The sequence below is a fragment of the Centruroides sculpturatus genome, unplaced genomic scaffold, assembly GCF_000671375.1.
Source record: "Centruroides sculpturatus isolate CEXI.00-Female unplaced genomic scaffold, Cexi_2.0 scaffold95, whole genome shotgun sequence".
NCBI classification, from domain to species: domain Eukaryota; kingdom Metazoa; phylum Arthropoda; class Arachnida; order Scorpiones; family Buthidae; genus Centruroides; species Centruroides sculpturatus.
In genome coordinates this window covers 948,505-959,359 of record NW_019384621.1, presented here as the reverse complement: position 1 = coordinate 959,359, position 10,855 = coordinate 948,505, and the positions used below count along the sequence as shown (strand labels likewise).

Sequence of the window (10,855 nt, the reverse complement as noted above, 5' to 3'; positions counted from 1 at the left end):
TCCGACCATTCTAAGTACGGACAGTCGTTCGGTGCTCGAGGCGTTGACTAACGTGGGGTACACTTCGGAAGCGATCATCATTGATATTGCGGCGGCTGTGTCGTCTTTCCCTCAGCCTATTGAGTTGTTATGGACTCCGGGGCACGTTGGTATTGCCCTTAACGAGGACGCGGATAAGGCAGCGAAGGGAGCGTGTTTAACAGGTTCCTGGAGGGGCCCGCTGTTGCCTAAAGACATTCATCGGTTAGTATGGCAGGACACTCGTAATTCGTTACGGGACCACTGGGCTTCGGTCCATAGGAACAGGGGTAGGGAGTATCTCCGTCCTTTTGACCCGTGGCCTTATCACCACGCTTCATCGCGGCGGGCGGAAACACTGCTGGCGAAACTACGGACTGGTACGGCCCCACTCAACTACTTTCTTTATTCGCGTGGTATCGTCCCGTCCCCAAACTGTTTGTTCTGTGGGGAGGCAGAAACTACTGATCACTTCTGGCTCAGGTGTCCCGAGTATACTACAAGTCGTACGGACCTACTGAAACACTTAAGACTGAACTTACAGACTGTGCGTACTTTGACTCCTCTGTATTGGCCTCAGGCTGACATGTCCTCGAAGTATCATATACGTCTTCTAGAACAGTATATTTATCGATCGAGTCGCTTCACCTAATAAGATGGCGCTGTAATTCGGAGAAAAAGCGATTATAGGCTGCAATCTCCATATAAACGAGAATGATGATGATGATGATGAATAATCTTCAATTTCCATTTTACAATACTTGCTTTATTTATGTATTTATTCAATTTAATACGGTTTTCTGCGGTGTGTTTTTTATAAATAATTATAAAGTATCAAAACACCTCCCATTCTATAAACAAAAATAGTAAAAACTGGACTAAACATGGTAAATCGGCTGTATTTTAATGACTTAAAAGAATGCAATACTCTACATCTATATCTAAAATTGTAGGTGAAATGTGTCCAGGAAACATTGCTAAAAATGCCGACTCGAATTCAATGTTTGCTATTCCTATACAATAACAGACTTTTGGATCTCAACAACTTTAGACAAGAATGAAAGGGAATTGAATCACTCCATACAATTATCTTTCATACTTGTCTTGGGTTCGGTCATACCCAAAATGGAGACGACCTGGCTGCACCACTTTAGAGTAAATGTTCAGTGTGACGACCACCAACTTCGTTACATAATATGCAACGACGAACCATGTTTTGTCCGACTCTCTATAAGATGCCACGCTCCCCTCTGATGGTATTAAATACTGTAAAGATGCGCTCTGTAAGTTTATGAACTGTTCCTACAGTTGTTGCGTACACAAGGGTCCCACGTTGACTAGCTGTGTGTTTACAGCACAGCCCCAGTGGATGCAAGGAGTGACCTGAAGGACGACAGCATAGAACGTCCTGTACACAGGCTAAGTTAGACTACTGCAGTTGTGTATTTACAGTCTTCCATCCGCAGCAATAACATGACGTTAATGGACGGAAGGGTAGCTATCAAAGTGAAGGGCGGTCAAGCACTTCCTACCGCTGTAGACACTTTAGTTCAAATTTCCGGCTATAGGTTCCTTATATCAAAACGTTCAAAAGTTCATCCTCTACATTACCCCAAATTTTTAAAACGTCATTCTGATACGCCCTGTATATTAAATATTAGTTAAAGAAACTTCCATTACTCCTTCTGGATAAGTCTGTGTAGTTTTTTTATTTAGCAAATAATGCATATATTGTTTTCAATCCCATGCCATGATTTGAACTCAATGCCTCAATGAGTTAAAGCCCGGTATCTTGTTAATTAGATAGCATAAGAACTATCACATGGCACGTTATTATTCTCATTTTAGAAAGTGTTAAGGAAATCGACACGGCACACTCTTGCTAATCCGGCCATTAATTAATTATCCAGTATATTCATCGCCTCCATTCTTCCGTTTCCATGAAAATGCTAGTCATATCACAAATCCCCTTTAGTTGTTTAGTCAGGTTCAAATCTTGGGGGTGCATATTAGTAAGTTTATTATTTGCCCACCTGCCTCCAAAAAGAATCCGAAATCATTCATTGCCCTAAGGCAGACTTTAGTTCTATACATTCTCAGTTATCCTGCACTCCTCTCTTCGTTATGCAATGAATTGCCCGATTAGCAAGAATCTAATGTATATACTAATGCAGTTCGACTAGTGGGAATGTTTCTGGATGACGAACACGAGTTAAGCTGGAGTCACACTTACAGAAAAAAGCTCACGTAATCGTAATGGCAATTTTCGCACGTAAAATCGTGAAAGAAAAGAAAAACGGAATAAAAAAAACATAACGAACTTTTCGCCATCTAGAGTGTCAGTTCACATTACTAGCAGCGCTACGTCTAAATTCATTCTGGCTCCTGCCAATTCAAGCTAAACACGGATTCTTCCATCTTACCTTTGACTTTTTTTCTTTCTGAGCTTCCATGATTTTGAAGCAGCGAAGGAACTATCAATAGATATCAAAATGGCGGCTGGGCAGCTCACGCGGTTTCTCGTTTTCAGTCTCGGGTAGCGCAGCAGGACGTCAGTGACGTTGTAAATACGTCATCACTCCCAGGAATCTGATTGGTTAACATCTACATTTTACGGCCAAAAAAAGTTTTCCACTGAGCACCTCTCGAGTTGATTTTCCAGAAATTTTACCGGCGAGGGACGTAAAATTTTTCTGGTTTTGGCTTTCAATTTACGTTTTCAGTAGTGTTTTACTGTAAGTGTGATTCCAGCCTTACTCCTAATAAAAATTAATAATATAATAAATTATAATTATTTTCCCGTGTTGAATTTGACTTTTTGTCAAATGGGAATTGAAATTTCAACTACATTTCGGCATTTGTCGCGCAGGGCCACGTTTAACAGACAGATCAAAATTTTCAACGATCCTCAATGATTTCTTCTCGGCCTCATTTTTATTTGCTTTTCAAAGTAGGCTACAAAATCTTTTTTAGTTTTGAACACAATTCCCTGCTTTACTTTCTTCGTAAATCTTTTTCTTGCACATAATTTCATTACATAAACATTAAATATAATTTTGTTCGAAAATATTTCACGTTGGCCACTTAGGGGCCGAAATTTCTCGAATTTCCGAGATATTTCATCCCGTAATTCCATGCCTGCTCTCTATTGCCTGTCATCTGAAATTGCAGTGTTGCATTCTCCCTCTCTTATAATGATTACTATCGGACATTTATAACATTATTAATTAAAGTTAATATTTAAACAGAATTTCAATATTGTCACTCCGAAATTACTCTTATATTTTCAGGTTAACTAAGTAAAATTAAATGTTAAATGATGTAAGTTATTTCTCCTGGCAATTTTTATCAAATGTCCTATATTTATCTACAGAGTAAGAAGGGGAGGAGAAGGAATAACGACGTCTATTCAGTTTCTGTTATTCAAACACAGAAACACCTTTCGTTCATTCAATTTTTTAAAGGTCAAACGAATATTCCGTGAAAAAATTATATAAATATGATGATAAAACGAATGAATGCACTCAAACTTAGCAGTGCATTCATGCGTTGTGAGGTGATCACTGAGAAACTAATCAACGGTCGTACTATGAAATTGCCCACTTTACTATAAAATTGTGCATTCAATATGTTAAAACGAAAGTGAGAGAGGGTGGATATGAATACCTCAATCTTTTTTTTAACTCTTTCCGCCCTGTGGGCACTAAGAGGGCTTATTATTGCAAGCCCATTATGGGTTCGACCAGGCCCACAATGGGGCTGCCGGGTGGTGAGGGATGGAGCCCGACATGTCCGAACGGACCACCCCCCGAAAAATTCCTGGGGATTCCTTGACCCGTCCGGATTCGATCTCGGGTCTCCCAGAGCGGTAGGCTGCCACTTTGACCGCTCGGCTATCCGGCCGTCTGGCCGCAATACCTCAATCTATCAAACTACGATGTTAATTAAAATGCATACTGTTGCAAATCAGCATTATAGTTTTTATAAATTGGGGATTTGGTTTGATGGGTATGCCATCAAAATGGCAACTCAACACACGGGCGATCTGACAAAGAGAATGTCTCCTAGTAGGACTTTCTAAGAAATCTGCCTCCCATTTAGATATTATACGCGTGAAGAATACTTGGAAAAGTCCAAATACAAAAATATCGAATAATTATAATACAATACGATCGCATTACGGAAATGAAGCGATAGTTTCTCGTTTCTTCAATTAATCAAATTACTATTTATACTTCACTCTTTCTTAATAACGCATTAGGAATTTATATGATCTATTTTTCGATAATTTTATGGATAAAATCTTAATATAATTTGCATAATTAACTGAAAATTGTTAAGTTTTACTTATAAAATTGCAGAAATTTTACGAATACCTAAATAAATTTATGAAACGTTTTAAAAAGTTAATATGTGCCAAATCAATTTAAGCAATTTAAATGTTATTTTTCGATTTTTTCACTCTAAAAGAATTAAAGGGCTATTAAAATAGCTCTTTATAAAGTAGCTCATCAGTTGGCAGAGTGGCTAAAACTACTGAAAGCGATAGTCGTGGGTTCACTCCCCATCAACGTACTGGCCATCAAACAAAACTAAACTAACTATAAAGTATTTATTACGGACCTTATCAGTATATTATAGAAATATGATTATAAAATCAGCAGTTTATTCCTTCATCATACAGGAGAAACAGTATTACATCATCATATTTTCTTCCCTTTATTGGTGGGCATGTCATTACAAAAAAGTGAATGATTGTGCTGTACATCTGGCAGATCTTGCTTGTTTTTTTCCTAATTATTTCCATCTTGTCAAGGTAAAAAGTAATTATTATAGACTTTTGTTTCATTTTTTACCCTTTCCTCCCTACGGCAAAAAGTGCAATTATAGACGGGTCGATCTCACTACTAGTTTCGTCTATAGTCTATTTGTGTCAAATGCCCTAAAGATGTGGACTTGTAGGAGTTTCTTCTAATTACCGATTTTTTATCGATATTTTTGATAAAAATAATTGCCTAAAATTTTGCAAATTGTGTAATTCTGATAATAGAACTGTTTTTAAAAAAATAGGCCTACATTTATTCACAAATTTTAAAAAATCTTGTAATGAAGAGCCGTGCAGATTGCCCAATAGACACGTGAGGAACATGCCTAGTGCCTCGGGTTCTGAGACCCCAAAATCGGGAAAAAAAGTATTGTGTTTAAGTTTGTAGGAATAATGAATCATGATTTAAAATTTTAACATCGTATTACTATTAAAGTAATTAAGAAAGGACATACGACATTCTCTATCATATCGCTTTTGTAGTGTTCTGTGAATGTAAAGGTCACGAGGATTACCAGTTAATTTCCACTTTTTTAACTGTTTTGTTATGACATTACGATGTTATTGAATCCACTTATATGATGATATGTCAATTTTGCGGTATTGTATTAATAGAAACATTTATTTTGGATATTTTATCAGTTTTTATTTGTACGGGCAAAGAGGATTCTAAGAAAGACCGGTCAACTGAAGAAAGATAATTTGATGCTTGTTTATAATTGAATGATGTCCATAGCGGAATTTTTATAAAACCTCTAGTCTTGCAAATAAGATTTCAAATGAACTTCAAGACAAATAACACCATGATCAGATGTAAACCCGTGAACAAAATCTAAAAATGAATTAAATCGAGTGGGTAAAAATTCGTTTTGAACAAAGTTAAAAAATAAATAATATACTTTGTTTATGAAAAATACTTCTTCTTGATCAATTATAGAGGAGAAGAGCCCGTAGATGTCCAAGAGATATTGGACAAATTAAAATCACCACATATGACATTTAGAGTTAATTAATTAACTCTTTCCGCCCTGCGGGAACTATGAGAGCTTCTTTTAGCAAGCTCATTATGGGTCGACCAGGCCAACAATAGGGCGGGTTGGGTGGTGAGGGACGGGGCCCGACATATCCAGACAGACCACCCCGAAAAACTCCTGGGGATTTTTCGACCCGTCCGGATTCGATCCCGGGTTTCCTAGAGCGGTAGGAAGCCACCTTAACCGCTCGACCATCCGGCCGTCTGTGAAGGTGTTTCAATACGCGATAAACGATTGACGTATTGCAACATCTTCACATAAACTCACCGAGTTCTCATTTTCAACTGATTTTATTCTAACATTTCAAAATACCCGAAAATGTACGATACAAAATAGGCCGATTCGTTTATAAAAATAACATGGTATTTTCCGGCGAATTAAATTTATACGTAGCGGTGGAAAGTTCTCGTCGCTCCGAAATAAAAGGAATCTTAGGAGATCATTCGAAATACCTAATCACGACGAAAGGACATTTAATGCTTTCACATCTGTTCGCAAAAAGATCTGTGTAACTGCAATGATTTGTTTCCTAATTCATAAATTAATTCGTTCGAGATTTCATCTAAAACCAAGACACCAATCCCTTACTACAGTACAAGAGTAACCGGTGCCCGAGTGAAAACCACGGAACACTCGAACCTGCGAACAAAGCATTTATAATTATGAACAGAAAACACAAGTACTTGTATTGTATCGATATATCAGAAATCGTACTGTTTAATACTGTTTAAACTTTGTCTATGACTATATTTTAAACCAATCAGTCCGAGCGAGGCGCCGACCCACGACCGAACTTCAGTGTTCAGGGTCTAGTCCACTTCAAAGTGCTGGGACAAAGACCGCTCGGCCACTAGTGGGCCGTATCAATTAGTTCGTGGACCGCCATATTTTAAAATGGACACGTCGTTACCAGTCATATTGTACGCTTCCAATGCTTAAAGCCGATTGGTTCGCCCCGCGCTTGCGGCCGTAAAAACGCGACGGCATCGACCTCTTGCGAAAATTTTTATAACTACTATAATCGGTATTAGGTTTAGACTCGGATGGCGTAGTAGGTCACAATATCTATTCTGCAAAATACACAAAGTAAAAATATTAATTTTGTTAATCTACATAAAATTATTCGCATAGATTATGTTGTTAAATGATCCTCTCCGATTACGTTGCATAACTCATTAGTTTTTATAGGTTTAAAGCGTTGTATTTAATATTTCTTATTGGTTGTTACTGTGGCATAGTAAATTGCGCCACTAATAAATTGAAGTATGATATTAATTTAGGTTGAAAACGAACTGAAGTGAAAATTTCAAGGTTTTTTTTTAGAATTTTATTCGTTATATTCAGTTTTCAGTTCAGTTTTATTCGTTATATACAAAACACAGGAATCAACAGTCGCACTATATACTTACAGTACATTTACCCCTGTACCACTTTGCATCTACACTTGCAAATCCAATCCTGTAACTGAAATTATACATTATGCCTAGTAAAGCATCTTGCTGGCTTACTCATCTTTATTGTTACTTATCAGTTTTTATATAAATCTTATCGTATTATTTTGATTCGCAGCACCAATCGAAGTCCGTTTGACTGGCGGAAATCTGAGCCGTTTGGAAAATACGAAACAATCTCGTCTCAAATCGTAAAATTGTGCAGCGTTTTGGCTTGGTTGGCGGTTACGTGGTCCTATCCCAGGCATGGCCAACATACGGCCCGTCTAATAAATTCGTGCGGCCCGCGATTAATCTTTCAATATTAGCTACTCAAGCCCGAATAGCTCGATGAAAAAAAATTCTGACGCGTAAAAAAAAAAGTCAACAACTCACTGCGCGTATAGATTTAACCCTCCATTACAAATCTCTTAAGTACAGCGTAGAATGTTGATAAAGCACGATAATGTGATAAATGTATCTGTAATCTCTATCTACAATTTAGTCTCTACGGGGCACCGCAATGAGGTCTCGCGCACCTCAAAATCTTGCTAGGGCAGCCTCTGGTTCGGCTCGTGAAAGAAGTTTTCTTTCCAATTCGGTCCGGGGGCAAAAATTGTTGGCCACCCCTGCCCTATCCGTACTGTCGATGGTAATTTAAGCGAGTTCGAAGCGGTACTCGAAATTCGTCATTCTGAATCTACGATGATTCAATTTACAAAATTTAGTCGAATTACACGGAAATGCAATCTGGATTCTTGGCAAATTCTTCGTGACGATGGAAAGCGAATTGTTTAGGCAAAACGGGAAAATATCTTTCATATACATAGATTTTAATTCTACGCGCTTCCCGTGACAAAAACTGTCTATCCGCGTGTGACTCGCTAGAAATTGTCATCAAATCTTCCGATCACGTGCGTTCGTGACCCAGTTTGTTTGGTTTCGCGTCATCGTACCGACGAGTACTCCGACGACCGATCGCCATCACCTTTAATTATTATTCTAGAATATTCGTTTAAGTATTCAAGTTTTACTTTGTAAACGACCGGCTATTATCTGTTTGAATAAAATTTTCACTCCGTGCAACAGTATGGCGGTTTTCTTTCTCGTCTGCTCTAGAGTACCTATATTATAGGTACTCTAGTCTGCTCTAACTCTTAACAATTTTCAATGCTTAAACTTTGTCCGTTAAGTAATTTAGCTGCCGATAATTTTGCCTCCCGGCAATCCTTACGCTAAATAACTAAGGCACAATAACGAATAAAATGTAAATTCGTGGCAATTACATTTCCTGCGATCGAAACTTCGTTGTTATTCGATGATTTCCATGTATTAATGCGTTTTTAGGGGTTGGAGACCCGCTTTGTGCAGCAGAATTATATTTTATGTTCTGTTTTTCTTTCCTAGCACAATATGAGAAATTTATATATTTAGGTGTGTTATTATACGTACGAAACACGCGTGGTCAGTCTAACGTAATATGTTGGAAACGAAAGTTAATTAAGTATTTCCGGTAATTTCCATTTATTTTCAGCGTCAGTTTACAAAAAATTCTTAGTCCACGCACTAAATTAAATATTTTTACTATGCTGTTGCTCTTATTTGTTCGTATTATACTTTGAAAACCAAATTAAGTGATCTAACTTCATTGACGTTGGGACTGCAATTAGGTTATACTTTTAGTTCATTTAATTTTTGACGGTCAATTAACTTTTGGGCATCTTAAACGTTTTGTCAGTTAAAATTATGCAATATCTATTCTATAAACTATAATGAAATGTGAATATATATAGTATATTCATCCCTGTAACTTCTTGTACCGAGCAGGAATGAAGTTAGAAAGAAGAATAAAAAATCTTCCAGTATTTTACGAGTTAGTTGAAAGGAATCAACAGTCGCACGCCCTTCTTTAAATAACCCGTTTTTACTTAGAATTATTGGCTGATGACTATTCAAACAGGTTATTCAACAGCACTATTACAATATTTATCTACTAACACGAATCATAAACAAGTAAATTTACAGTTTTCGTGCAGTACGTAGAAGAATTTCAAGTCGGATCGACTTTGTAGTGTTTAACTAGAATAATTCGTAGACCAAATGACTTTAATCTGATCGAAAAATGTGATTTTCAAAACACAATTTTCCAATCTTGTTACGCTTCCAGTCACTTCCGATAACAATTATATTCGTATTGTGTAAGTGTACGATAAGCGTAATACTTAGTCATTTCCGGAACAGCTTTCCAATCTGTCAGATATTTTACCCTTTTGATTTATTAAAGAATAAACATTTTTTTAAAAAAATCTATGAATATTCAGAATACACAACATCAGTCTATGGAAACATAAAATGATAATAGAAACGGCATAAAAAAACAATAAATATTCAGGAAATTTCCCTAATGATTACAATATTTTGAACGTAAATATAAAAAAAGTCTGTATTGTAGTCGACAACTGCGTGATTCATACGCTAAATAAATTCATTTTAACTAAATCCACATGACTAAGTTCGAAATTATCTACTCTGCCGATAATAAATATTAATTAAAAATTAATTTAAACCATTAAAAAAACTTCCCGGAAACAAAATTGTACGAATTAATATAAAACGTGATTAATTAATTGCATTTTACATTTAAATTAATTTTAAAATATCCATATATTATTTAATAAATATAATAATATTTTAGCAGTGAATATCCGCATCAAAATTTCAAAAAAAAGAATTGTGTGTGTGTATATATATATATATATATATTCACTATTTGTAAGTATTGACCGTAAACCGAGGGGTTTCTTTAGATGTTTAGTCGCTTAGCAACAGATGGACAGCTTACGTAAAAGCCCATTTGTCGAGCTCCGGATAATATTTATCATTTGATAAAGATAGAAAAATATAAAAAATATAATCTAATTTTAATTACATTAATTATATAATGCGAGAAAAGCCAGCGTAACTTGGAAAACTTGTTTTAAATGTAAGCGCGTAACAGATCTAAGATTCTTTCCTAAATTTGCAGTTTACAAGCTTATATAAACTGCGGATTTTTTTTTAATCTCTTCTCTCCTTTTCCTGTACCGATACGCCTGCAAAAATCTATTTATAAAACGACATTTTTGCTTAAGACAAACCTAGACGATAACTTTAATAATTAAGCGCGCACTTATATCAATATCGGGAATTTTTATCATCGATTTATAACGCGCACCGGGAGATTTTTTTACCGTTTAAAAATAAAAATTCCCTAACATTAAATTAAAAAAAAAAATAATGGAGTAAATTATCTCGTTACTTTGTATCTACGACGTTTGTTTGTTAAATGAAATTTTAAAATATCGATTTTAAGGCGAAACGGGTTTTAAAAAGGAGGGATAGAAATATCCAATAGGCTTATGTTACGAGGCGTAAATAATTGTAATTTACTCACGAGGAAAGAGGCAAATTTACGTATCGAACGTGTCGAAAATTCTATCGAGAAACCGTAGAAAATAATAAATAACTTGGCGATTTCGTCATTACAGTTATACGAAGAAGGAAGATTA

At 36.1% G+C, this 10,855-nt stretch overlaps 1 protein-coding gene across 3 annotated transcripts in view; it reads right to left on the bottom strand.

The window, feature by feature from the left end:
* Positions 1 to 10,855, bottom strand: part of LOC111625474 (vacuolar protein sorting-associated protein 72 homolog) — a 64,107-nt gene that overhangs the window by 20,548 nt on the left and 32,704 nt on the right. Inside the window, exon 1 of one of the 3 annotated variants that reach the window (XM_023368626.1) lies at positions 10,741 to 10,834. The exons of the other annotated variants lie outside the window; for them this stretch is intronic. The gene's annotated coding sequence lies outside the window, so the exon portion shown is untranslated. Of the gene's footprint in view, positions 1 to 10,740; positions 10,835 to 10,855 lie in introns of those variants that run through there. 3 annotated transcript variants of the gene reach the window in all.